A 24,498-nucleotide genomic window follows, 5' to 3' on the forward strand; every position below is an offset into this window, starting at 1 on the left:
TCATGTTTTTCTCACTCACGCTACTCTCACTCATGCTTCTCTCACTCATCCTTCTCTCACTCGCGCTTTTCTCACTCGCGCTTTTCTCACTCATGCTTTTCTCACTCGCGCTTTTCTTATTCATGCTTTTCTCACTCACGCTTTTCTCACCCATGCCTTTCTCACTCACGCTTTTCTCACTCACGCTTCTCTCACTCCCGCTTCTTTCACTCACGCTTTTCTCACTCCCGCTTTTCTCACTCGCGCTTTTCTCATTCATGCTTTTATCACTCATGTTTCTCTCACTCGCGCTTTTATCACTCGCGCTTTTCTCACTCACGCTTTTCTCACTCACGCTTTTCTCACTCACGCTTTTCTCATTCATGCTTTTATCACTCATGTTTCTCTCACTCGCGCTTTTCTCACTCGCGCTTTTCTCACTCACGCTTTTCGCACTCACGCTTTTCTACCTCACGCTTTTCTCAATCGCGCTTTTCTCACTCGTGCTTCTCTCACTTGCACTTTTCTCATTCACGCTTCTCTCACTCATGCTTATCTCACTCACACTTTTCTCACTCGCGCTTTTCTCAATCATGCTTTTCTCACTCGCGCTTCTATCACTCACGCTTTTCTCACTCCCGCTTTTTTCACTCGCGCTTTTTTCATTCATGCTTTTCTCACTTACGGTTCTCTCACTCACGCTTCTCTCACTCACGCTATTCTCACTCACGCTTTTCTTACTCCCGCTTTTCTCACTCATGCTTTTCTCACTCGCGCTTCTCTCACTCATGCTTCTCTCACTTGCGCTTTTCTCACTCGTGCTTTTCTCACTCGCGCTTTTCTCACTCATGCTTTTCTCACTCACGCTTCTCTCACTTATGCTTCTTTCACTCATGCATCTCTCACTCGCGCTTTTCTCACTCATGCTTTTCTCACTCGCGCTTTTATCATTCATGCTTTTCTCACTCACGCTTTTCTCACTCCCGCTTTTCTCACTCGCGCTTCTCTCAATCACGCTTTTCTCACTCATGTTTTTCTCACTCACGCTACTGTCACTCATGCTTCTCTCACTCATGCTTCTCTCACTCGCGCTTTTCTCACTCGCGCTTTTCTCACTCATGCTTTTCTCACTCGCGCTTTTCTTGTTCATGCTTTTCTCACTCACGCTTTTCTCACCCATGCCTTTCTCACTCGCGCTTTACTCCCTCACGCTTCTCTCACTCCCGCTTTTCTCATTCACACTTTTCTCACTTGCGCTTTTCTCACTCACGCTTTTCTCACTCGCGCTTTTCTCATTCATGCTTTTCTCACTCATGCTTCTCTCATTTGCGCTTTTCTCACTCATGCTTTTCTCACTCATGCTTTTCTCACTCGCGCTTCTCTCACTCGCGCTTTTCTCACTCATGCTTTTCTCGCTCATGCTTTTCTCACTCATGCTTTTCCCACTGGCGCTTTTCTCACTCATGCTCCTCTCACCCACGCTTCTCTCACTCACGCTTTTCTCACTCGCGCTTTTCTCACTCATGCTTTTCTCACTCGCGCTTCTCTCACTCACGCTTTTCTCACTCACACTATTCTCACTCACGCTTTTCTCACTCGCGCTTTTCTCACTCACACTTCTCTCACTCCCGCTTTTCTCACTCATGCTTTTCTCACTCGCGCTTTTCTTATTCATGCTTTTCTCACTCACGCTTTTCTCACCCATGCTTTTCTCACTCGCGCTTTTCTCACTCACGCTTCTCTCACTCCCGCTTTTCTCACTCACACTTTTCTCACTTGCGCTTCTCTCACTCCTGCTTTTCTCACTCGCGCTTTTCTCATTCATGCTTTTCTCACTCACGCTTCTCTCACTTGCGCTTTTCTCACTCATGCTTTTCTCACTCATGCTTTTCTCAGTCACGCTTCTCACACTCGCGCTTTTCTCACCCATGCTTTTCTCGCTCATGCTTTTCTCACTCATGCTCTTCTCACTCGCGCTTTTCTCACTCATGCTTCTCTCACCCACGCTTCTCTCACTCACGCTTTTCTCACTCGCGCTTTTCTCACTCATGCTTTTCTCACTCGCGCTTCTCTCACTCACGCTTTTCTCACTCACACTATTCTCACTCACGCTTTTCTCACTCGCGCTTTTCTCACTCACACTTTTCTCACTCACGCTTTTCTCACTCCCGCTTTTCTCAGTCGCGCTTTTCTCATTCATGCTTTTCTCACTCACGCTTTTCTAACTCGCGCTTTTCTCGCTCATGCTTTTCTCACTCACACTTTTCTCACTCACGCTTTTCTCACTCCCGCTTTACTCACTCGCGCTTTTCTCATTCATGCTTTTCTCACTCACGCTTCTCTCACTCGCGCTTCTCTCATTCATGCTTTTCTCACTCATGCTTTTCTCACTCGTGCTTTTCTCACTCATGCTTCTCTCACCCACGCTTCTCTCACTCACGCTTTTCTCACTCGCGCTTTTCTCACTCACGCTTTTCTCACTCCCGCTTTTCTCACTCGTGCTTTTCTCATTCATGCTTTTCTCACTCACGCTTCTCTCACTCGCGCTTTTCTCACTCACACTTTTCTCACTCACGCTTTTCTCACTCCCGCTTTTCTCAGTCGCGCTTTTTTCATTCATGCTTTTCTCACTCACGTTTCTCTCACTCATGCTTCTCTCACTCGCGCTTTTCTCACTCACGCTTTTCTCACTCGCGCTTTTCTCACTCACCCTTTTCTCACTCACGCTTCTCTCACCCACGCTTCTTTCACTCATGCTTCTCTCAATTGCGCTTTTCTCATTCCCGCTTTTCTCACTCGCGCTTTTCTCATTTGTGCTTTTTTCACTCGCGCTTTTCTCACTCACACTTTTCGCACTCGCCCTTTTCTCTTTGACGCTTTTCTCACTCACACTTTTCTCACTCGCGCTTTTCTCACTCGCGCTTCTCTCACTCATGCTTTTCTCATTCACGCTTCACTCACTCATGCTCCTCTCACTCGCGCTTTTCTCACTCATGCTTTTCTCACTCGCGCTTTTCTCACTCATGCTTTTGTCACTCGCGCTTCTCTCACTCACGCTTTTCTCACTCCCGCTTTTCTCACTCGCGCTTTTCTCATTCATGCTTTTATCACTCACGTTTCTCTCACTCGCGCTTTTCTCACTCGCACATTTCTCACTCACGCTTTTCTCACTCACGCTTTTCTACCTCACGCTTTTCTCAATCGCGCTTTTTTCACTCGCGCTTCTCTCACTTGCGCTTTTCTCATTCACGCTTCTCTCACTCATGCTTATCTCACTCACACTTTTCTCACTCGCGCTTTTCTCAATCATGCTTTTCTCACTCGCGCTTCTCTCACTCACGCTTTTCTCACTCCCACTTTTCTCACTCGCGATTTTTTCATTCATGCTTTTCTCACTTACGGTTCTCTCACTCACGCTTCTCTCACTCACGCTTCTCCCACTCACGCTTTTCTCACTCACGCTTCTCCCACTCACGCTTTTCTCACTCACGCTATTCTCACTCACGCTTTTCTCACTCCCGCTTTTCTCACTCATGCTTTTCTCACTCGCGCTTCTCTCACTCATGCTTCTCTCACTCGCGCTTTTCTCACTCGTGCTTTTCTCACTCGCGCTTTTCTCACTCATGCTTTTCTCACTCACGCTTCTCTCACTTATGCTTCTTTCACTCATGCATCTCTCACTCGCGCTTTTCTCACTCATGCTTTTCTCACTCGCGCTTTTCTCATTCATGCTTTTCTCACTCACGCTTTTCTCACTCCCGCTTTTCTCACTCGCGCTTCTCTCAATCACGCTTTTCTCACACATGCTTTTCTAACTCATGCTTTTCTCACTCACACTTTTCTCACTCACGCTTTTCTCACTCCCGCTTTTCTCACTCGCGCTTTTGTCATTGATGCTTTTCTCACTCACGCTTCTCTCACTCGCGCTTTTCTCATTCACGCTTTTCTCACTCATGCTTTTCTCACTCGCGCTTCTCTCACTCACGCTTTTCTCACTCGCGCTTTTCTCACTCACGCTTTTCTCACTCCCGCTTTTCTCACTCGTGCTTTTCTCATTCATGCTTTTCTCACTCACGCTTCTCTCACTCGCGCTTTTCTCACTCATGCTTTTCTCGCTCATGCTTTTCTCACTCATGCTTTTCCCACTGGCGCTTTTCTCACTCATGCTCCTCTCACTCGCGCTTTTCTCACTCATGCTTTTCTCACTCATGCTTTTCTCACTCGCGCTTCTCTCACTCGCGCTTTTCTCACCCATGCCTTTCTCACTCGCGCTTTTCTCCCTCACGCTTCTCTCACTCCCGCTTTTCTCATTCACACTTTTCTCACTTGCGCTTTTCTCACTCACGCTTTTCTCACTCGCGCTTTTCTCATTCATGCTTTTCTCACTCATGCTTCTCTCACTCACGCTTTTCTCACTCGCGCTTTTCTCACTCATGCTTTTCTCACTCGCGCTTCTCTCACTCACGCTTTTCTCACTCACACTATTCTCACTCACGCTTTTCTCACTCGCGCTTTTCTCACTCAAACTTCTCTCACTCCCGCTTTTCTCACTCATGCTTTTCTCACTCGCGCTTTTCTTATTCATGCTTTTCTCACTCACGCTTTTCTCACCCATGCTTTTCTCACTCGCGCTTTTTCACTCACGCTTCTCTCACTCCCGCTTTTCTCACTCACACTTTTCTCACTTGCGCTTCTCTCACTCTTGCTTTTCTCACTCGCGCTTTTCTCATTCATGCTTTTCTCACTCACGCTTCTCTCACTTGCGCTTTTCTCACTCATGCTTTTCTCACTCATGCTTTTCTCAGTCACGCTTCTCACACTCGCGCTTTTCTCACCCATGCTTTTCTCGCTCATGCTTTTCTCACTCATGCTCTTCTCACTCGCGCTCTTCTCACTCATGCTTCTCTCACCCACGCTTCTCTCACTCACGCTTTTCTCACTCGCGCTTTTCTCACTCATGCTTTTCTCACTCGCGCTTCTCTCACTCACGCTTTTCTCACTCACACTATTCTCACTCACGCTTTTCTCACTCGCGCTTTTCTCACTCACACTTTTCTCACTCACGCTTTTCTCACTCCCGCTTTTCTCAGTCGCGCTTTTCTCATTCATGCTTTTCTCACTCACGCTTTTCTAACTCGCGCTTTTCTCGCTCATGCTTTTCTCACTCACACTTTTCTCACTCACACTTTTCTCACTCCCGCTTTACTCACTCGCGCTTTTCTCATTCATGCTTTTCTCACTCACGCTTCTCTCACTCGCGCTTCTCTCATTCATGCTTTTCTCACTCATGCTTTTCTCACTCGTGCTTTTCTCACTCATGCTTCTCTCACCCACGCTTCTCTCACTCACGCTTTTCTCACTCGCGCTTTTCTCACTCACGCTTTTCTCACTCCCGCTTTTCTCACTCATGCTTTTCTCATTCATGCTTTTCTCACTCACGCTTCTCTCACTCGCGCTTTTCTCACTCACACTTTTCTCACTCACGCTTTTCTCACTCCCGCTTTTCTCAGTCGCGCTTTTTTCATTCATGCTTTTCTCACTCACGTTTCTCTCACTCATGCTTCTCTCACTCGCGCTTTTCTCACTCACGCTTTTCTCACTCGCGCTTTTTTCACTCACCCTTTTCTCACTCACGCTTCTCTCACCCACGCTTCTTTCACTCATGCTTCTCTCAATCGCGCTTTTCTCATTCCCGCTTTTCTCACTCGCGCTTTTCTCATTTGTGCTTTTTTCACTCGCGCTTTTCTCACTCACACTTTTCGCACTCGCCCTTTTCTCTTTGACGCTTTTCTCACTCACACTTTTCTCACTCGCGCTTTTCTCACTCGCGCTTCTCTCACTCATGCTTTTCTCATTCACGCTTCACTCACTCATGCTCCTCTCACTCGCGCTTTTCTCACTCATGCTTTTCTCACTCGCGCTTTTCTCACTCATGCTTTTGTCACTCGCGCTTCTCTCACTCACGCTTTTCTCACTCCCGCTTTTCTCACTCGCGCTTTTCTCATTCATGCTTTTATCACTCACGTTTCTCTCACTCGCGCTTTTCTCACTCGCACTTTTCTCACTCACGCTTTTCTCACTCACGCTTTTCTACCTCACGCTTTTCTCAATCGCGCTTTTTTCACTCGCGCTTCTCTCACTTGTGCTTTTCTCATTCACGCTTCTCTCACTCATGCTTATCTCACTCACACTTTTCTCACTCGCGCTTTTCTCAATCATGCTTTTCTCACTCGCGCTTCTCTCACTCACGCTTTTCTCACTCCCACTTTTCTCACTCGCGATTTTTTCATTCATGCTTTTCTCACTTACGGTTCTCTCACTCACGCTTCTCTCACTCACGCTTCTCCCACTCACGCTTTTCTCACTCACGCTTCTCCCACTCACGCTTTTCTCACTCACGCTATTCTCACTCACGCTTTTCTCACTCCCGCTTTTCTCACTCATGCTTTTCTCACTCGCGCTTCTCTCACTCATGCTTCTCTCACTCGCGCTTTTCTCACTCGTGCTTTTCTCACTCGCGCTTTTCTCACTCATGCTTTTCTCACTCACGCTTCTCTCACTTATGCTTCTTTCACTCATGCATCTCTCACTCGCGCTTTTCTCACTCATGCTTTTCTCACTCGCGCTTTTCTCATTCATGCTTTTCTCACTCACGCTTTTCTCACTCCCGCTTTTCTCACTCGCGCTTCTCTCAATCACGCTTTTCTCACACATGCTTTTCTAACTCATGCTTTTCTCACTCACACTTTTCTCACTCACGCTTTTCTCACTCCCGCTTTTCTCACTCGCGCTTTTGTCATTGATGCTTTTCTCACTCACGCTTCTCTCACTCGCGCTTTTCTCATTCACGCTTTTCTCACTCATGCTTTTCTCACTCGCGCTTCTCTCACTCACGCTTTTCTCACTCGCGCTTTTCTCACTCACGCTTTTCTCACTCCCGCTTTTCTCACTCGTGCTTTTCTCATTCATGCTTTTCTCACTCACGCTTCTCTCACTCGCGCTTTTCTCACTCATGCTTTTCTCGCTCATGCTTTTCTCACTCATGCTTTTCCCACTGGCGCTTTTCTCACTCATGCTCCTCTCACTCGCGCTTTTCTCACTCATGCTTTTCTCACTCATGCTTTTCTCACTCGCGCTTCTCTCACTCGCGCTTTTCTCACCCATGCCTTTCTCACTCGCGCTTTTCTCCCTCACGCTTCTCTCACTCCCGCTTTTCTCATTCACACTTTTCTCACTTGCGCTTTTCTCACTCACGCTTTTCTCACTCGCGCTTTTCTCATTCATGCTTTTCTCACTCATGCTTCTCTCACTCACGCTTTTCTCACTCGCGCTTTTCTCACTCATGCTTTTCTCACTCGCGCTTCTCTCACTCACGCTTTTCTCACTCACACTATTCTCACTCACGCTTTTCTCACTCGCGCTTTTCTCACTCAAACTTCTCTCACTCCCGCTTTTCTCACTCATGCTTTTCTCACTCGCGCTTTTCTTATTCATGCTTTTCACACTCACGCTTTTCTCACCCATGCTTTTCTCACTCGCGCTTTTTCACTCACGCTTCTCTCACTCCCGCTTTTCTCACTCACACTTTTCTCACTTGCGCTTCTCTCACTCTTGCTTTTCTCACTCGCGCTTTTCTCATTCATGCTTTTCTCACTCACGCTTCTCTCACTTGCGCTTTTCTCACTCATGCTTTTCTCACTCATGCTTTTCTCAGTCACGCTTCTCACACTCGCGCTTTTCTCACCCATGCTTTTCTCGCTCATGCTTTTCTCACTCATGCTCTTCTCACTCGCGCTCTTCTCACTCATGCTTCTCTCACCCACGCTTCTCTCACTCACGCTTTTCTCACTCGCGCTTTTCTCACTCATGCTTTTCTCACTCGCGCTTCTCTCACTCACGCTTTTCTCACTCACACTATTCTCACTCACGCTTTTCTCACTCGCGCTTTTCTCACTCACACTTTTCTCACTCACGCTTTTCTCACTCCCGCTTTTCTCAGTCGCGCTTTTCTCATTCATGCTTTTCTCACTCACGCTTTTCTAACTCGCGCTTTTCTCGCTCATGCTTTTCTCACTCACACTTTTCTCACTCACACTTTTCTCACTCACGCTTTTCTCACTCCCGCTTTACTCACTCGCGCTTTTCTCATTCATGCTTTTCTCACTCACGCTTCTCTCACTCGCGCTTCTCTCATTCATGCTTTTCTCACTCATGCTTTTCTCACTCGTGCTTTTCTCACTCATGCTTCTCTCACCCACGCTTCTCTCACTCACGCTTTTCCCACTCGCGCTTTTCTCACTCGTGCTTTTCTCACTCGCGCACCTCTCACTCACGCTTTTCTCCCTCACACTTTTCTCACTCACGCTTTTCTCACTCCCGCTTTTCTCACTCGCGCTTTTCTCATTCATGCTTTTTTCACTCACGCTTCTCTCACTTGCGCTTTTCTCACTCACGCTTTTCTCACTCCCGCTTTTCTCACTCACACTTTTCTCACTCACGCTTTTCTCACTCCCGCTTTTCTCACTCGCGCTTTTGTCATTGATGCTTTTGTCACTCACGCTTCTCTCACTCGCGCTTTTCTCACTCATGCTTTTCTAACTCATGCTTTTCTCACTCACACTTTTCTCACTCACGCTTTTCTCACTCCCGCTTTTCTCACTCGCGCTTTTGTCATTGATGCTTTTCTCACTCACGCTTCTCTCACTCGCGCTTTTCTCATTCACGCTTTTCTCACTCATGCTTTTCTCACTCGCGCTTCTCTCACTCACGCTTTTCTCACTCGCGCTTTTCTCATTCACGCTTTTCTCACTCCCGCTTTTCTCACTCGTGCTTTTCTCATTCATGCTTTTCTCACTCACGCTTCTCTCACTCGCGCTTTTCTCACTCACACTTTTCTCACTCGCGCTTTTCTCACTCACGCTTCTCTCACTCCCGCTTTTCTCATTCACACTTTTCTCACTTGCGCTTTTCTCACTCACGCTTTTCTCACTCGCGCTTTTCTCACTCATGCTTCTCTCACCCACGCTTCTCTCACTCACGCTTTTCTCACTCGCGCTTTTCTCACTCATTCTTTTCTCACTCGCGCTTCTCTCACTCACCCTTCTCCCACTCACGCTTTTCTCACTCACGCTTCTCCCACTCACGCTTTTCTCACTCACGCTATTCTCACTCACGCTTTTCTTACTCCCGCTTTTCTCACTCATGCTTTTCTCACTCGCGCTTCTCTCACTCATGCTTCTCTCACTTGCGCTTTTCTCACTCGTGCTTTTCTCACTCGCGCTTTTCTCACTCATGCTTTTCTCACTCACGCTTCTCTCACTTATGCTTCTTTCACTCATGCATCTCTCACTCGCGCTTTTCTCACTCATGCTTTTCTCACTCGCGCTTTTACCATTCATGCTTTTCTCACTCACGGTTTTCTCACTCCCGCTTTTCTCACTCGCGCTTCTCTCAATCACGCTTTTCTCACTCATGTTTTTCTCACTCACGCTACTCTCACTCATGCTTCTCTCACTCATGCTTCTCTCACTCGCGCTTTTCTCACTCGCGCTTTTCTCACTCATGCTTTTCTCACTCGCGCTTTTCTTATTCATGCTTTTCTCACTCACGCTTTTCTCACCCATGCCTTTCTCACTCGCGCTTTTCTCCCTCACGCTTCTCTCACTCCCGCTTTTCTCATTCACACTTTTCTCACTTGCGCTTTTCTCACTCACGCTTTTCTCACTCGCGCTTTTCTCATTCATGCTTTTCTCACTCATGCTTCTCTCATTTGCGCTTTTCTCACTCATGCTTTTCTCACTCATGCTTTTCTCACTCGCGCTTCTCTCACTCGCGCTTTTCTCACTCATGCTTTTCTCGCTCATGCTTTTCTCACTCATGCTTTTCCCACTGGCGCTTTTCTCACTCATGCTCCTCTCACTCGCGCTTTTCTCACTCATGCTTTTCTCACTCATGCTTTTCTCACTCGCGCTTCTCTCACTCGCGCTTTTCTCACCCATGCCTTTCTCACTCGCGCTTTTCTCCCTCACGCTTCTCTCACTCCCGCTTTTCTCATTCACACTTTTCTCACTTGCGCTTTTCTCACTCACGCTTTTCTCACTCGCGCTTTTCTCATTCATGCTTTTCTCACTCATGCTTCTCTCACTCACGCTTTTCTCACTCGCGCTTTTCTCACTCATGCTTTTCTCACTCGCGCTTCTCTCACTCACGCTTTTCTCACTCACACTATTCTCACTCACGCTTTTCTCACTCGCGCTTTTCTCACTCAAACTTCTCTCACTCCCGCTTTTCTCACTCATGCTTTTCTCACTCGCGCTTTTCTTATTCATGCTTTTCTCACTCACGCTTTTCTCACCCATGCTTTTCTCACTCGCGCTTTTTCACTCACGCTTCTCTCACTCCCGCTTTTCTCACTCCCACTTTTCTCACTTGCGCTTCTCTCACTCTTGCTTTTCTCACTCGCGCTTTTCTCATTCATGCTTTTCTCACTCACGCTTCTCTCACTTGCGCTTTTCTCACTCATGCTTTTCTCACTCATGCTTTTCTCAGTCACGCTTCTCACACTCGCGCTTTTCTCACCCATGCTTTTCTCGCTCATGCTTTTCTCACTCATGCTCTTCTCACTCGCGCTCTTCTCACTCATGCTTCTCTCACCCACGCTTCTCTCACTCACGCTTTTCTCACTCGCGCTTTTCTCACTCATGCTTTTCTCACTCGCGCTTCTCTCACTCACGCTTTTCTCACTCACACTATTCTCACTCATGCTTTTCTCACTCGCGCTTTTCTCACTCACACTTTTCTCACTCACGCTTTTCTCACTCCCGCTTTTCTCAGTCGCGCTTTTCTCATTCATGCTTTTCTCACTCACGCTTTTCTAACTCGCGCTTTTCTCGCTCATGCTTTTCTCACTCACACTTTTCTCACTCACGCTTTTCTCACTCCCGCTTTACTCACTCGCGCTTTTCTCATTCATGCTTTTCTCACTCACGCTTCTCTCACTCGCGCTTCTCTCATTCATGCTTTTCTCACTCATGCTTTTCTCACTCGTGCTTTTCTCACTCATGCTTCTCTCACCCACGCACCTCTCACTCACGCTTTTCGCCCTCACACTTTTCTCACTCACGCTTTTCTCACTCCCGCTTTTCTCACTCGCGCTTTTCTCATTCATGCTTTTTTCACTCACGCTTCTCTCACTTGCGCTTTTCTCACTCACGCTTTTCTCACTCCCGCTTTTCTCACTCACACTTTTCTCACTCACGCTTTTCTCACTCCCGCTTTTCTCACTCGCGCTTTTGTCATTGATGCTTTTGTCACTCACGCTTCTCTCACTCGCGCTTTTCTCACTCATGCTTTTCTAACTCATGCTTTTCTCACTCACACTTTTCTCACTCACGCTTTTCTCACTCCCGCTTTTCTCACTCGCGCTTTTGTCATTGATGCTTTTCTCACTCACGCTTCTCTCACTCGCGCTTTTCTCATTCACGCTTTTCTCACTCATGCTTTTCTCACTCGCGCTTCTCTCACTCACGCTTTTCTCACTCGCGCTTTTCTCATTCACGCTTTTCTCACTCCCGCTTTTCTCACTCGTGCTTTTCTCATTCATGCTTTTCTCACTCACGCTTCTCTCACTCGCGCTTTTCTCACTCACACTTTTCTCACTCGCGCTTTTCTCACTCACGCTTCTCTCACTCCCGCTTTTCTCATTCACACTTTTCTCACTTGCGCTTTTCTCACTCACGCTTTTCTCACTCGCGCTTTTCTCACTCATGCTTCTCTCACCCACGCTTCTCTCACTCACGCTTTTCTCACTCGCGCTTTTCTCACTCATTCTTTTCTCACTCGCGCTTCTCTCACTCACGCTTTTCTCACTCACACTATTCTCACTCACGCTTTTCTCACTCGCGCTTTTCTCACTCACACTTCTCTCACTCACGCTTTTCTCACTCATGCTTTTCTCACTCGCGCTTTTCTTATTCATGCTTTTCTCACTCACGCTTTTCTCACCCATGCCTTTCTCACTCGCGCTTTTCTCACTCACGCTTCTCTCACTCCCGCTTTTCTCTCTCACACTTTTCTCACTTGCGCTTTTCTCACTCGCGCTTTTCTCATTCATGCTTTTCTCACTCATGCTTCTCTCACTTGCTCTTTTCTCACTCAAGCTTTTCTCACTCATGCTTTTCTCAGTCACGCTTCTCACACTCGCGCTTTTCTCACTCATGCTTTTCTCGCTCATGCTTTTCTCACTCATGCTCTTCTCACTCGCGCTTTTCTCACCCATGCTTCTTTCACCCACGCTTCTCTCACTCACGCTTTTCTCACTCGCGCTTTTCTCATTCATGCTTTTCTCACTCGCGCTTCTCTCACTAAGGTTTTTCTCACTCACACTATTCTCACTCACGCTTTTCTCACTCGCGCTTTTCTCACTCACACTTTTCTCACTCACGCTTTTCTCACTTCCGCTTTTCTCAGTCGCGCTTTTCTCATTCATGCTTTTCTCACTCACGCTTTTCTAACTCGCGCTTTTCTCGCTCATGCTTTTCTCACTCACACTTTTCTCACTCACGCTTTTCTCACTCCCGCTTTTCTCACTCGCGCTTTTCTCATTCATGCTTTTCTCACTCACGCTTCTCTCACTCGCGCTTCTCTCATTCATGCTTTTCTCACTAATGCTTTTCTCACTCGCGCTTTTCTCACTCATGCTTCTCTCACCCACGCTTCTCTCACTCACGCTTTTCCCACTCGCGCTTTTCTCACTCGTGCTTTTCTCACTCGCGCTCCTCTCACTCACGCTTTACTCCCTCACACTTTTCTCACTCACGCTTTTCTCACTCCCGCTTTTCTCACTCGCGCTTTTGTCATTCATGCTTTTCTCACTCACGCTTCTCTCACTTGCGCTTTTCTCACTCGCGCTTTTTTCACTCATGCTTTTCTCACTCCCGCTTTTCTCACTCACACTTTTCTCACTCACGCTTTTCTCACTCCCGCTTTTCTCACTCGCGCTTTTGTCATTGATGCGATGCTTTTGTCAATCACGCTTCTCTCACTCGCGCTTTTCTCACTCACGCTTTTCTAACTCATGCTTTTCTCACTCACTCTTTTCTCACTCACGCTTTTCTCACTCCCGCTTTTCTCACTCGCGCTTTTGTCATTGATGCTTTTCTCACTCACGCTTCTCTCACTCGCGCTTTTGTCATTCACGCTTTACTCACTCATGCTTTTCTCACTCGCGCTTCTCTCACTCACGCTTTTCTCACTCGTGCTTTTCTCACTCGCGCTCCTCTCACTCACGCTTTACTCCCTCACACTTTTCTCACTCACGCTTTTCTCACTCCCGCTTTTCTCACTCGCGCTTTTGTCATTCATGCTTTTCTCACTCACGCTTCTCTCACTTGCGCTTTTCTCACTCGCGCTTTTCTCACTCACGCTTTTCTCACTCCCGCTTTTCTCACTCACACTTTTCTCACTCACGCTTTTCTCACTCCCGCTTTTCTCACTCGCGCTTTTGTCATTGATGCGATGCTTTTGTCAATCACGCTTCTCTCACTCGCGCTTTTCTCACTCACGCTTTTCTAACTCATGCTTTTCTCACTCACTCTTTTCTCACTCACGCTTTTCTCACTCCCGCTTTTCTCACTCGCGCTTTTGTCATTGATGCTTTTCTCACTCACGCTTCTCTCACTCGCGCTTTTGTCATTCACGCTTTACTCACTCATGCTTTTCTCACTCGCGCTTCTCTCACTCACGCTTTTCTCACTCGCGCTTTTCTCACTCACGCTTTTCTCACTCCCGCTTTTCTCACTCGTGCTTTTCTCATTCATGCTTTTCTCACTCACGCTTCTCTCACTCACACTTTTCTCACTCACGCTTTTCTCACTCCCGCTTTTCTCACTCGCGCTTTTGTCATTCATGCTTTTCTCACTCACGCTTCTCTCACTTGCGCTTTTCTCACTCGCGCTTTTTTCACTCATGCTTTTCTCACTCCCGCTTTTCTCACTCACACTTTTCTCACTCACGCTTTTCTCACTCCCGCTTTTCTCACTCGCGCTTTTGTCATTGATGCGATGCTTTTGTCAATCACGCTTCTCTCACTCCCGCTTTTCTCACTCGCGCTTTTGTCATTGATGCTTTTCTCACCCACGCTTCTCTCACTCACGCTTTTCCCACTCGCGCTTTTCTCACTCGTGCTTTTCTCACTCGCGCTCCTCTCACTCACGCTTTACTCCCTCACACTTTTCTCACTCACGCTTTTCTCACTCCCGCTTTTCTCACTCGCGCTTTTGTCATTCATGCTTTTCTCACTCACGCTTCTCTCACTTGCGCTTTTCTCACTCGCGCTTTTTTCACTCATGCTTTTCTCACTCCCGCTTTTCTCACTCACCCTTTTCTCACTCACGCTTTTCTCACTCCCGCTTTTCTCACTCGCGCTTTTGTCATTGATGCGATGCTTTTGTCAATCACGCTTCTCTCACTCGCGCTTTTCTCACTCACGCTTTTCTAACTCATGCTTTTCTCACTCACTCTTTTCTCACTCACTCTTTTCTCACTCACGCTTTTCTCACTCCCGCTTTTCTCACTCGCGCTTTTGTCATTGATGCTTTTCTCACTCACGCTTCTCTCACTCGCGCTTTTGTCATTCACGCTTTACTCACTCATGCTTTTCTCACTCGCGCTTCTCTCACTCACGCTTTTCTCACTCGTGCTTTTCTCACTCGCGCTCCTCTCACTCACGCTTTACTCCCTCACACTTTTCTCACTCACGCTTTTCTCACTCCCGCTTTTCTCACTCGCGCTTTTGTCATTCATGCTTTTCTCACTCACGCTTCTCTCACTTGCGCTTTTCTCACTCGCGCTTTTCTCACTCACGCTTTTCTCACTCCCGCTTTTCTCACTCACACTTTTCTCACTCACGCTTTTCTCACTCCCGCTTTTCTCACTCGCGCTTTTGTCATTGATGCGATGCTTTTGTCAATCACGCTTCTCTCACTCGCGCTTTTCTCACTCACGCTTTTCTAACTCATGCTTTTCTCACTCACTCTTTTCTCACTCACGCTTTTCTCACTCCCGCTTTTCTCACTCGCGCTTTTGTCATTGATGCTTTTCTCACTCACGCTTCTCTCACTCGCGCTTTTGTCATTCACGCTTTACTCACTCATGCTTTTCTCACTCGCGCTTCTCTCACTCACGCTTTTCTCACTCGCGCTTTTCTCACTCACGCTTTTCTCACTCCCGCTTTTCTCACTCGTGCTTTTCTCATTCATGCTTTTCTCACTCACGCTTCTCTCACTCACACTTTTCTCACTCACGCTTTTCTCACTCCCGCTTTTCTCAGTCGCGCTTTTTTCATTCATGCTTTTCTCACTCACGTCTCTCTCACTCATGCTTCTCTCACTCGCGCTTTTCTCACTCACGCTTTTCTCACTCGCGCTTTTCTCACTCACGCTTTTCTCACTCACGCTTCTCTCACCCACGCTTCTTTCACTCATGCTTCTCGCAATCGCGCTTTTCTCATTCCCGCTTTTCTCACTCGCGCTTTTCTCATTTGTGCTTTTTTCACTCGCGCTTTTCTCACTCACACTTTTCGCACTCGCCCTTTTCTCGTTGACGCTTTTCTCACTCACACTTTTCTCACTCGTGCTTTTCTCACTCGCGCTTCTCTCACTCATGCTTTTCTCATTCACGCTTCTCTCACTCATGCTTCTCTCACTCGCGCTTTTCTCACTCATGCTTTTCTCACTCGCGCTTTTCTCACTCATGCTTTTGTCACTCGCGCTTCTCTCACTCACGCTTTTCTCACTCCCGCTTTTCTCACTCGCGCTTTTCTTATTCATGCTTTTATCACTCACGTTTCACTCACTCGCGCTTTTCTCACTCGCGCTTTTCTCACTCACGCTTTTCTCACTCACGCTTTTCTCACTCACGCTTCTTTCACTCATGCTTCTCTCACTCGCGCTTTTTTTATTCCCGCTTTTCTCACTCGCGCTCTTCTCATTCATGCTTTTTTCACTCGCGCTTTTCTCACTCACACTTTTCGCACTCGCGCTTTTCTCTTTGACGCTTTTCTCACTCACACTTTTCTAACTTTTGCTTTTCTCACTTGCGCTTTTCTCACTCGCGCTTCTCTCACTCATGCTTTTCTCATTCACGCTTCTCTCACTCATGCTTCTCCCACTCGCGCTTTTCTCACTCATGCTTTTCTCACTCGCGCCTTTCTCACTCATGCTTTTCTCACTCGCGCTTTTCTCTTTCATGCTTTTCTCTCTCACGCTTCTCTCACTTGCGCTTTTCTCATTCATGCTTTTCTCACTCATGCTTGTCTCACTCACGCTTCTCTCACTCGCGCTTTTCTCACTCATGCTTTTCTCGCTCATGCTTTTCTCACTCATGCTTTTCTCACTCGCGCTTTTCTCACTCGCGCTTTTCTCACTCATGCTTTTCTCACTCGCGCTTCTCTCACTCACGCTTTTCTCACTCACACTATTCTCATTCATGCTTTTCTCACTCACGCTTCTCTCACTCATGCTTCTCCCACTCACGCTTTTCTCACTCACGCTTTTCTCACTCCCGCTTTTCTCACTCGCGCTTTTCTCATTCATGCTTTTATCACTCACGCTTCTCTCACTCGCGCTTTTCTCACTCCCGCTTTTCTCAGTCGCGCTTTTTTCATTCATGCTTTTCTCACTCACGTCTCTCTCACTCATGCTTCTCTCACTCGCGCTTTTCTCACTCACGCTTTTCTCACTCGCGCTTTTCTCACTCACGCTTTTCTCACTCACGCTTCTCTCACCCACGCTTCTTTCACTCATGCTTCTCTCAATCGCGCTTTTCTCATTCCCGCTTTCCTCACTCGCGCTTTTCTCATTTGTGCTTTTTTCACTCGCGCTTTTCTCACTCACACTTTTCGCACTCGCCCTTTTCTCGTTGACGCTTTTCTCACTCACACTTTTCTCACTCGTGCTTTTCTCACTCGCGCTTCTCTCACTCATGCTTTTCTCATTCACGCTTCTCTCACTCATGCTTCTCTCACTCGCGCTTTTCTCACTCATGCTTTTCTCACTCGCGCTTTTCTCACTCATGCTTTTGTCACTCGCGCTTCTCTCACTCACGCTTTTCTCACTCCCGCTTTTCTCACTCGCGCTTTTCTTATTCATGCTTTTATCACTCACGTTTCACTCACTCGCGCTTTTCTCACTCGCGCTTTTCTCACTCACGCTTTTCTCACTCACGCTTTTCTACCTCACGCTATTCTCAATCGCGCTTTTCTCACTCGCGCTTCTCTCACTTGCGCTTTTCTCATTCACGCTTCTCTCACTCATGCTTATCTCACTCACACTTTTCTCACTCGCGCTTTTCTAAATCATGCTTTTCTCACTCGCGCTTCTCTCACTCACGCTTTTCTCACTCCCGCTTTTCTCACTCGCGCTTTTTTCATTCATGCTTTTCTCACTTACGGTTCCCTCACTCACGCTTCTCTCACTCACGCTTCTCCCACTCACGCTTTTCTCACTCACGCTTCTCCCACTCACGCTTTTCTCACTCACGCTATTCTCACTCACGCTTTTCTCACTCCCGCTTTTCTCACTCATGCTTTCCTCACTCGCGCTTCTCTCACTCATGGTTCTCTCACTCGCGCTTTTCTCACTCGTGCTTTTCTCACTCGCGCTTTTCTCACTCATGCTTTTCTCACTCACGCTTCTCTCACTTATGCTTCTTTCACTCATGCATCTCTCACTCGCGCTTCTCTCACTCATGCTGTTCTCACTCGCGCTTTTCTCATTCATGCTTTTCTCACTCACGCTTTTCTCACTCCCGCTTTTCTCACTCGCGCTTCTCTCAATCACGCTTTTCTCACTCATGTTTTTCTCACTCACGCTACTCTCACTCAAGATTCTCTCACTCATGCTTCTCTCACTCGCCCTTTTCTCACCCATGCCTTTCTCACTCGCGCTTTTCTCACTCACGCTTCTCTCACTCCCGCTTTTCTCATTCACACTTTTCTCACTTGCGCTTTTCTCACTCACGCTTTTCTCACTCGCGCTTTTCTCACTCATGCTTCTCTCACCCACGCTTCTCTCACTCACGCTTTTCTCACTCGCGCTTTTCTCACTCATGCTTTTCTCACTCGCGCTTCTCTCACTCACGCTTTTCTCACTCACACTATTCTCACTCACGCTTTTCTCACTCGCGCTTTTCTCACTCACACTTCTCTCACTCACGCTTTTCTCACTCATGCTTTTCTCACTCGCGCTTTTCTTATTCATGCTTTTCTCACTCACGCTTTTCTCACCCATGCCTTTCTCACTCGCGCTTTTCTCACTCACGCTTCTCTCACTCCCGCTTTTCTCTCTCACACTTTTCTCACTTGCGCTTTTCTCACTCGCGCTTTTCTCATTCATGCTTTTCTCACTCACGCTTCTCTCACTTGCTCTTTTCTCACTCATGCTTTTCTCACTCATGCTTTTCTCAGTCACGCTTCTCACACTCGCGCTTTTCTCACTCACGCTTTTCTCACTCCCGCTTTTCTCACTCGCGCTTTTCTCATTCATGCTTTTTTCACTCACGCTTCTCTCACTTGCGCTTTTCTCACTCACGCTTTTCTCACTCCCGCTTTTCTCACTCACACTTTTCTCACTCACGCTTTTCTCACTCCCGCTTTTCTCACTCGCGCTTTTGTCATTGATGCTTTTGTCACTCACGCTTCTCTCACTCGCGCTTTTCTCACTCATGCTTTTCTAACTCATGCTTTTCTCACTCACACTTTTCTCACTCACGCTTTTCTCACTCCCGCTTTTCTCACTCGCGCTTTTGTCATTGATGCTTTTCTCACTCACGCTTCTCTCACTCGCGCTTTTCTCATTCACGCTTTTCTCACTCATGCTTTTCTCACTCGCGCTTCTCTCACTCACGCTTTTCTCACTCGCGCTTTTCTCATTCACGCTTTTCTCACTCCCGCTTTTCTCACTCGTGCTTTTCTCATTCATGCTTTTCTCACTCACGCTTCTCTCACTCGCGCTTTTCTCACTCACACTTTTCTCACTCGCGCTTTTCTCACTCACGCTTCTCTCACTCCCGCTTTTCTCATTCACACTTTTCTCACTTGCGCTTTTCTCACTCACGCTTTTCTCACTCGCGCTTTTCTCACTCATGCTTCTCTCACCCACGCTTCTCTCACTCACGCTTTTCTCACTCGCGCTTTTCTCACTCATTCTTTTCTCACTCGCGCTTCTCTCACTCACGCTTTTCTCACTCACACTATTCTCACTCACGCTTTTCTCACTCGCGCTTTTCTCACTCACACTTCTCTCACTCACGCTTTTCTCACTCATGCTTTTCTCACTCGCGCTTTTCTTATTCATGCTTTTCTCACTCACGCTTTTCTCACCCATGCCTTTCTCACTCGCGCTTTTCTCACTCACGCTTCTCTCACTCCCGCTTTTCTCTCTCACACTTTTCTCACTTGCGCTTTTCTCACTCGCGCTTTTCTCATTCATGCTTTTCTCACTCATGCTTCTCTCACTTGCTCTTTTCTCACTCAAGCTTTTCTCACTCATGCTTTTCTCAGTCACGCTTCTCACACTCGCGCTTTTCTCACTCATGCTTTTCTCGCTCATGCTTTTCTCACTCATGCTCTTCTCACTCGCGCTTTTCTCACCCATGCTTCTTTCACCCACGCTTCTCTCACTCACGCTTTTCTCACTCGCGCTTTTCTCATTCATGCTTTTCTCACTCGCGCTTCTCTCACTAAGGTTTTTCTCACTCACACTATTCTCACTCACGCTTTTCTCACTCGCGCTTTTCTCACTCACACTTTTCTCACTCACGCTTTTCTCACTTCCGCTTTTCTCAGTCGCGCTTTTCTCATTCATGCTTTTCTCACTCACGCTTTTCTAACTCGCGCTTTTCTCGCTCATGCTTTTCTCACTCACACTTTTCTCACTCACGCTTTTCTCACTCCCGCTTTTCTCACTCGCGCTTTTCTCATTCATGCTTTTCTCACTCACGCTTCTCTCACTCGCGCTTCTCTCATTCATGCTTTTCTCACTAATGCTTTTCTCACTCGCGCTTTTCTCACTCATGCTTCTCTCACCCACGCTTCTCTCACTCACGCTTTTCCCACTCGCGCTTTTCTCACTCGTGCTTTTCTCACTCGCGCTCCTCTCACTCACGCTTTACTCCCTCACACTTTTCTCACTCACGCTTTTCTCACTCCCGCTTTTCTCACTCGCGCTTTTGTCATTCATGCTTTTCTCACTCACGCTTCTCTCACTTGCGCTTTTCTCACTCGCGCTTTTTTCACTCATGCTTTTCTCACTCCCGCTTTTCTCACTCACACTTTTCTCACTCACGCTTTTCTCACTCCCGCTTTTCTCACTCGCGCTTTTGTCATTGATGCGATGCTTTTGTCAATCACGCTTCTCTCACTCGCGCTTTTCTCACTCACGCTTTTCTAACTCATGCTTTTCTCACTCACTCTTTTCTCACTCACGCTTTTCTCACTCCCGCTTTTCTCACTCGCGCTTTTGTCATTGATGCTTTTCTCACTCACGCTTCTCTCACTCGCGCTTTTGTCATTCACGCTTTACTCACTCATGCTTTTCTCACTCGCGCTTCTCTCACTCACGCTTTTCTCACTCGTGCTTTTCTCACTCGCGCTCCTCTCACTCACGCTTTACTCCCTCACACTTTTCTCACTCACGCTTTTCTCACTCCCGCTTTTCTCACTCGCGCTTTTGTCATTCATGCTTTTCTCACTCACGCTTCTCTCACTTGCGCTTTTCTCACTCGCGCTTTTCTCACTCACGCTTTTCTCACTCCCGCTTTTCTCACTCACACTTTTCTCACTCACGCTTTTCTCACTCCCGCTTTTCTCACTCGCGCTTTTGTCATTGATGCGATGCTTTTGTCAATCACGCTTCTCTCACTCGCGCTTTTCTCACTCACGCTTTTCTAACTCATGCTTTTCTCACTCACTCTTTTCTCACTCACGCTTTTCTCACTCCCGCTTTTCTCACTCGCGCTTTTGTCATTGATGCTTTTCTCACTCACGCTTCTCTCACTCGCGCTTTTGTCATTCACGCTTTACTCACTCATGCTTTTCTCACTCGCGCTTCTCTCACTCACGCTTTTCTCACTCGCGCTTTTCTCACTCACGCTTTTCTCACTCCCGCTTTTCTCACTCGTGCTTTTCTCATTCATGCTTTTCTCACTCACGCTTCTCTCACTCACACTTTTCTCACTCACGCTTTTCTCACTCCCGCTTTTCTCACTCGCGCTTTTGTCATTCATGCTTTTCTCACTCACGCTTCTCTCACTTGCGCTTTTCTCACTCGCGCTTTTTTCACTCATGCTTTTCTCACTCCCGCTTTTCTCACTCACACTTTTCTCACTCACGCTTTTCTCACTCCCGCTTTTCTCACTCGCGCTTTTGTCATTGATGCGATGCTTTTGTCAATCACGCTTCTCTCACTCCCGCTTTTCTCACTCGCGCTTTTGTCATTGATGCTTTTCTCACCCACGCTTCTCTCACTCACGCTTTTCCCACTCGCGCTTTTCTCACTCGTGCTTTTCTCACTCGCGCTCCTCTCACTCACGCTTTACTCCCTCACACTTTTCTCACTCACGCTTTTCTCACTCCCGCTTTTCTCACTCGCGCTTTTGTCATTCATGCTTTTCTCACTCACGCTTCTCTCACTTGCGCTTTTCTCACTCGCGCTTTTTTCACTCATGCTTTTCTCACTCCCGCTTTTCTCACTCACCCTTTTCTCACTCACGCTTTTCTCACTCCCGCTTTTCTCACTCGCGCTTTTGTCATTGATGCGATGCTTTTGTCAATCACGCTTCTCTCACTCGCGCTTTTCTCACTCACGCTTTTCTAACTCATGCTTTTCTCACTCACTCTTTTCTCACTCACTCTTTTCTCACTCACGCTTTTCTCACTCCCGCTTTTCTCACTCGCGCTTTTGTCATTGATGCTTTTCTCACTCACGCTTCTCTCACTCGCGCTTTTGTCATTCACGCTTTACTCACTCATGCTTTTCTCACTCGCGCTTCTCTCACTCACGCTTTTCTCACTCGTGCTTTTCTCACTCGCGCTCCTCTCACTCACGCTTTACTCCCTCACACTTTTCTCACTCACGCTTTTCTCACTCCCGCTTTTCTCACTCGCGCTTTTGTCATTCATGCTTTTCTCACTCACGCTTCTCTCACTTGCGCTTTTCTCACTCGCGCTTTTCTCACTCACGCTTTTCTCACTCCCGCTTTTCTCACTCACACTTTTCTCACTCACGCTTTTCTCACTCCCGCTTTTCTCACTCGCGCTTTTGTCATTGATGCGATGCTTTTGTCAATCACGCTTCTCTCACTCGCGCTTTTCTCACTCACGCTTTTCTAACTCATGCTTTTCTCACTCACTCTTTTCTCACTCACGCTTTTCTCACTCCCGCTTTTCTCACTCGCGCTTTTGTCATTGATGCTTTTCTCACTCACGCTTCTCTCACTCGCGCTTTTGTCATTCACGCTTTACTCACTCATGCTTTTCTCACTCGCGCTTCTCTCACTCACGCTTTTCTCACTCGCGCTTTTCTCACTCACGCTTTTCTCACTCCCGCTTTTCTCACTCGTGCTTTTCTCATTCATGCTTTTCTCACTCACGCTTCTCTCACTCACACTTTTCTCACTCACGCTTTTCTCACTCCCGCTTTTCTCAGTCGCGCTTTTTTCATTCATGCTTTTCTCACTCACGTCTCTCTCACTCATGCTTCTCTCACTCGCGCTTTTCTCACTCACGCTTTTCTCACTCGCGCTTTTCTCACTCACGCTTTTCTCACTCACGCTTCTCTCACCCACGCTTCTTTCACTCATGCTTCTCGCAATCGCGCTTTTCTCATTCCCGCTTTTCTCACTCGCGCTTTTCTCATTTGTGCTTTTTTCACTCGCGCTTTTCTCACTCACACTTTTCGCACTCGCCCTTTTCTCGTTGACGCTTTTCTCACTCACACTTTTCTCACTCGTGCTTTTCTCACTCGCGCTTCTCTCACTCATGCTTTTCTCATTCACGCTTCTCTCACTCATGCTTCTCTCACTCGCGCTTTTCTCACTCATGCTTTTCTCACTCGCGCTTTTCTCACTCATGCTTTTGTCACTCGCGCTTCTCTCACTCACGCTTTTCTCACTCCCGCTTTTCTCACTCGCGCTTTTCTTATTCATGCTTTTATCACTCACGTTTCACTCACTCGCGCTTTTCTCACTCGCGCTTTTCTCACTCACGCTTTTCTCACTCACGCTTTTCTCACTCACGCTTCTTTCACTCATGCTTCTCTCACTCGCGCTTTTTTTATTCCCGCTTTTCTCACTCGCGCTCTTCTCATTCATGCTTTTTTCACTCGCGCTTTTCTCACTCACACTTTTCGCACTCGCGCTTTTCTCTTTGACGCTTTTCTCACTCACACTTTTCTAACTTTTGCTTTTCTCACTTGCGCTTTTCTCACTCGCGCTTCTCTCACTCATGCTTTTCTCATTCACGCTTCTCTCACTCATGCTTCTCCCACTCGCGCTTTTCTCACTCATGCTTTTCTCACTCGCGCCTTTCTCACTCATGCTTTTCTCACTCGCGCTTTTCTCTTTCATGCTTTTCTCTCTCACGCTTCTCTCACTTGCGCTTTTCTCATTCATGCTTTTCTCACTCATGCTTGTCTCACTCACGCTTCTCTCACTCGCGCTTTTCTCACTCATGCTTTTCTCGCTCATGCTTTTCTCACTCATGCTTTTCTCACTCGCGCTTTTCTCACTCGCGCTTTTCTCACTCATGCTTTTCTCACTCGCGCTTCTCTCACTCACGCTTTTCTCACTCACACTATTCTCATTCATGCTTTTCTCACTCACGCTTCTCTCACTCATGCTTCTCCCACTCACGCTTTTCTCACTCACGCTTTTCTCACTCCCGCTTTTCTCACTCGCGCTTTTCTCATTCATGCTTTTATCACTCACGCTTCTCTCACTCGCGCTTTTCTCACTCCCGCTTTTCTCAGTCGCGCTTTTTTCATTCATGCTTTTCTCACTCACGTCTCTCTCACTCATGCTTCTCTCACTCGCGCTTTTCTCACTCACGCTTTTCTCACTCGCGCTTTTCTCACTCACGCTTTTCTCACTCACGCTTCTCTCACCCACGCTTCTTTCACTCATGCTTCTCTCAATCGCGCTTTTCTCATTCCCGCTTTCCTCACTCGCGCTTTTCTCATTTGTGCTTTTTTCACTCGCGCTTTTCTCACTCACACTTTTCGCACTCGCCCTTTTCTCGTTGACGCTTTTCTCACTCACACTTTTCTCACTCGTGCTTTTCTCACTCGCGCTTCTCTCACTCATGCTTTTCTCATTCACGCTTCTCTCACTCATGCTTCTCTCACTCGCGCTTTTCTCACTCATGCTTTTCTCACTCGCGCTTTTCTCACTCATGCTTTTGTCACTCGCGCTTCTCTCACTCACGCTTTTCTCACTCCCGCTTTTCTCACTCGCGCTTTTCTTATT

The sequence above is a fragment of the Watersipora subatra genome, chromosome 4, assembly GCF_963576615.1.
Source record: "Watersipora subatra chromosome 4, tzWatSuba1.1, whole genome shotgun sequence".
In the NCBI taxonomy this organism is placed as follows: domain Eukaryota; kingdom Metazoa; phylum Bryozoa; class Gymnolaemata; order Cheilostomatida; family Watersiporidae; genus Watersipora; species Watersipora subatra.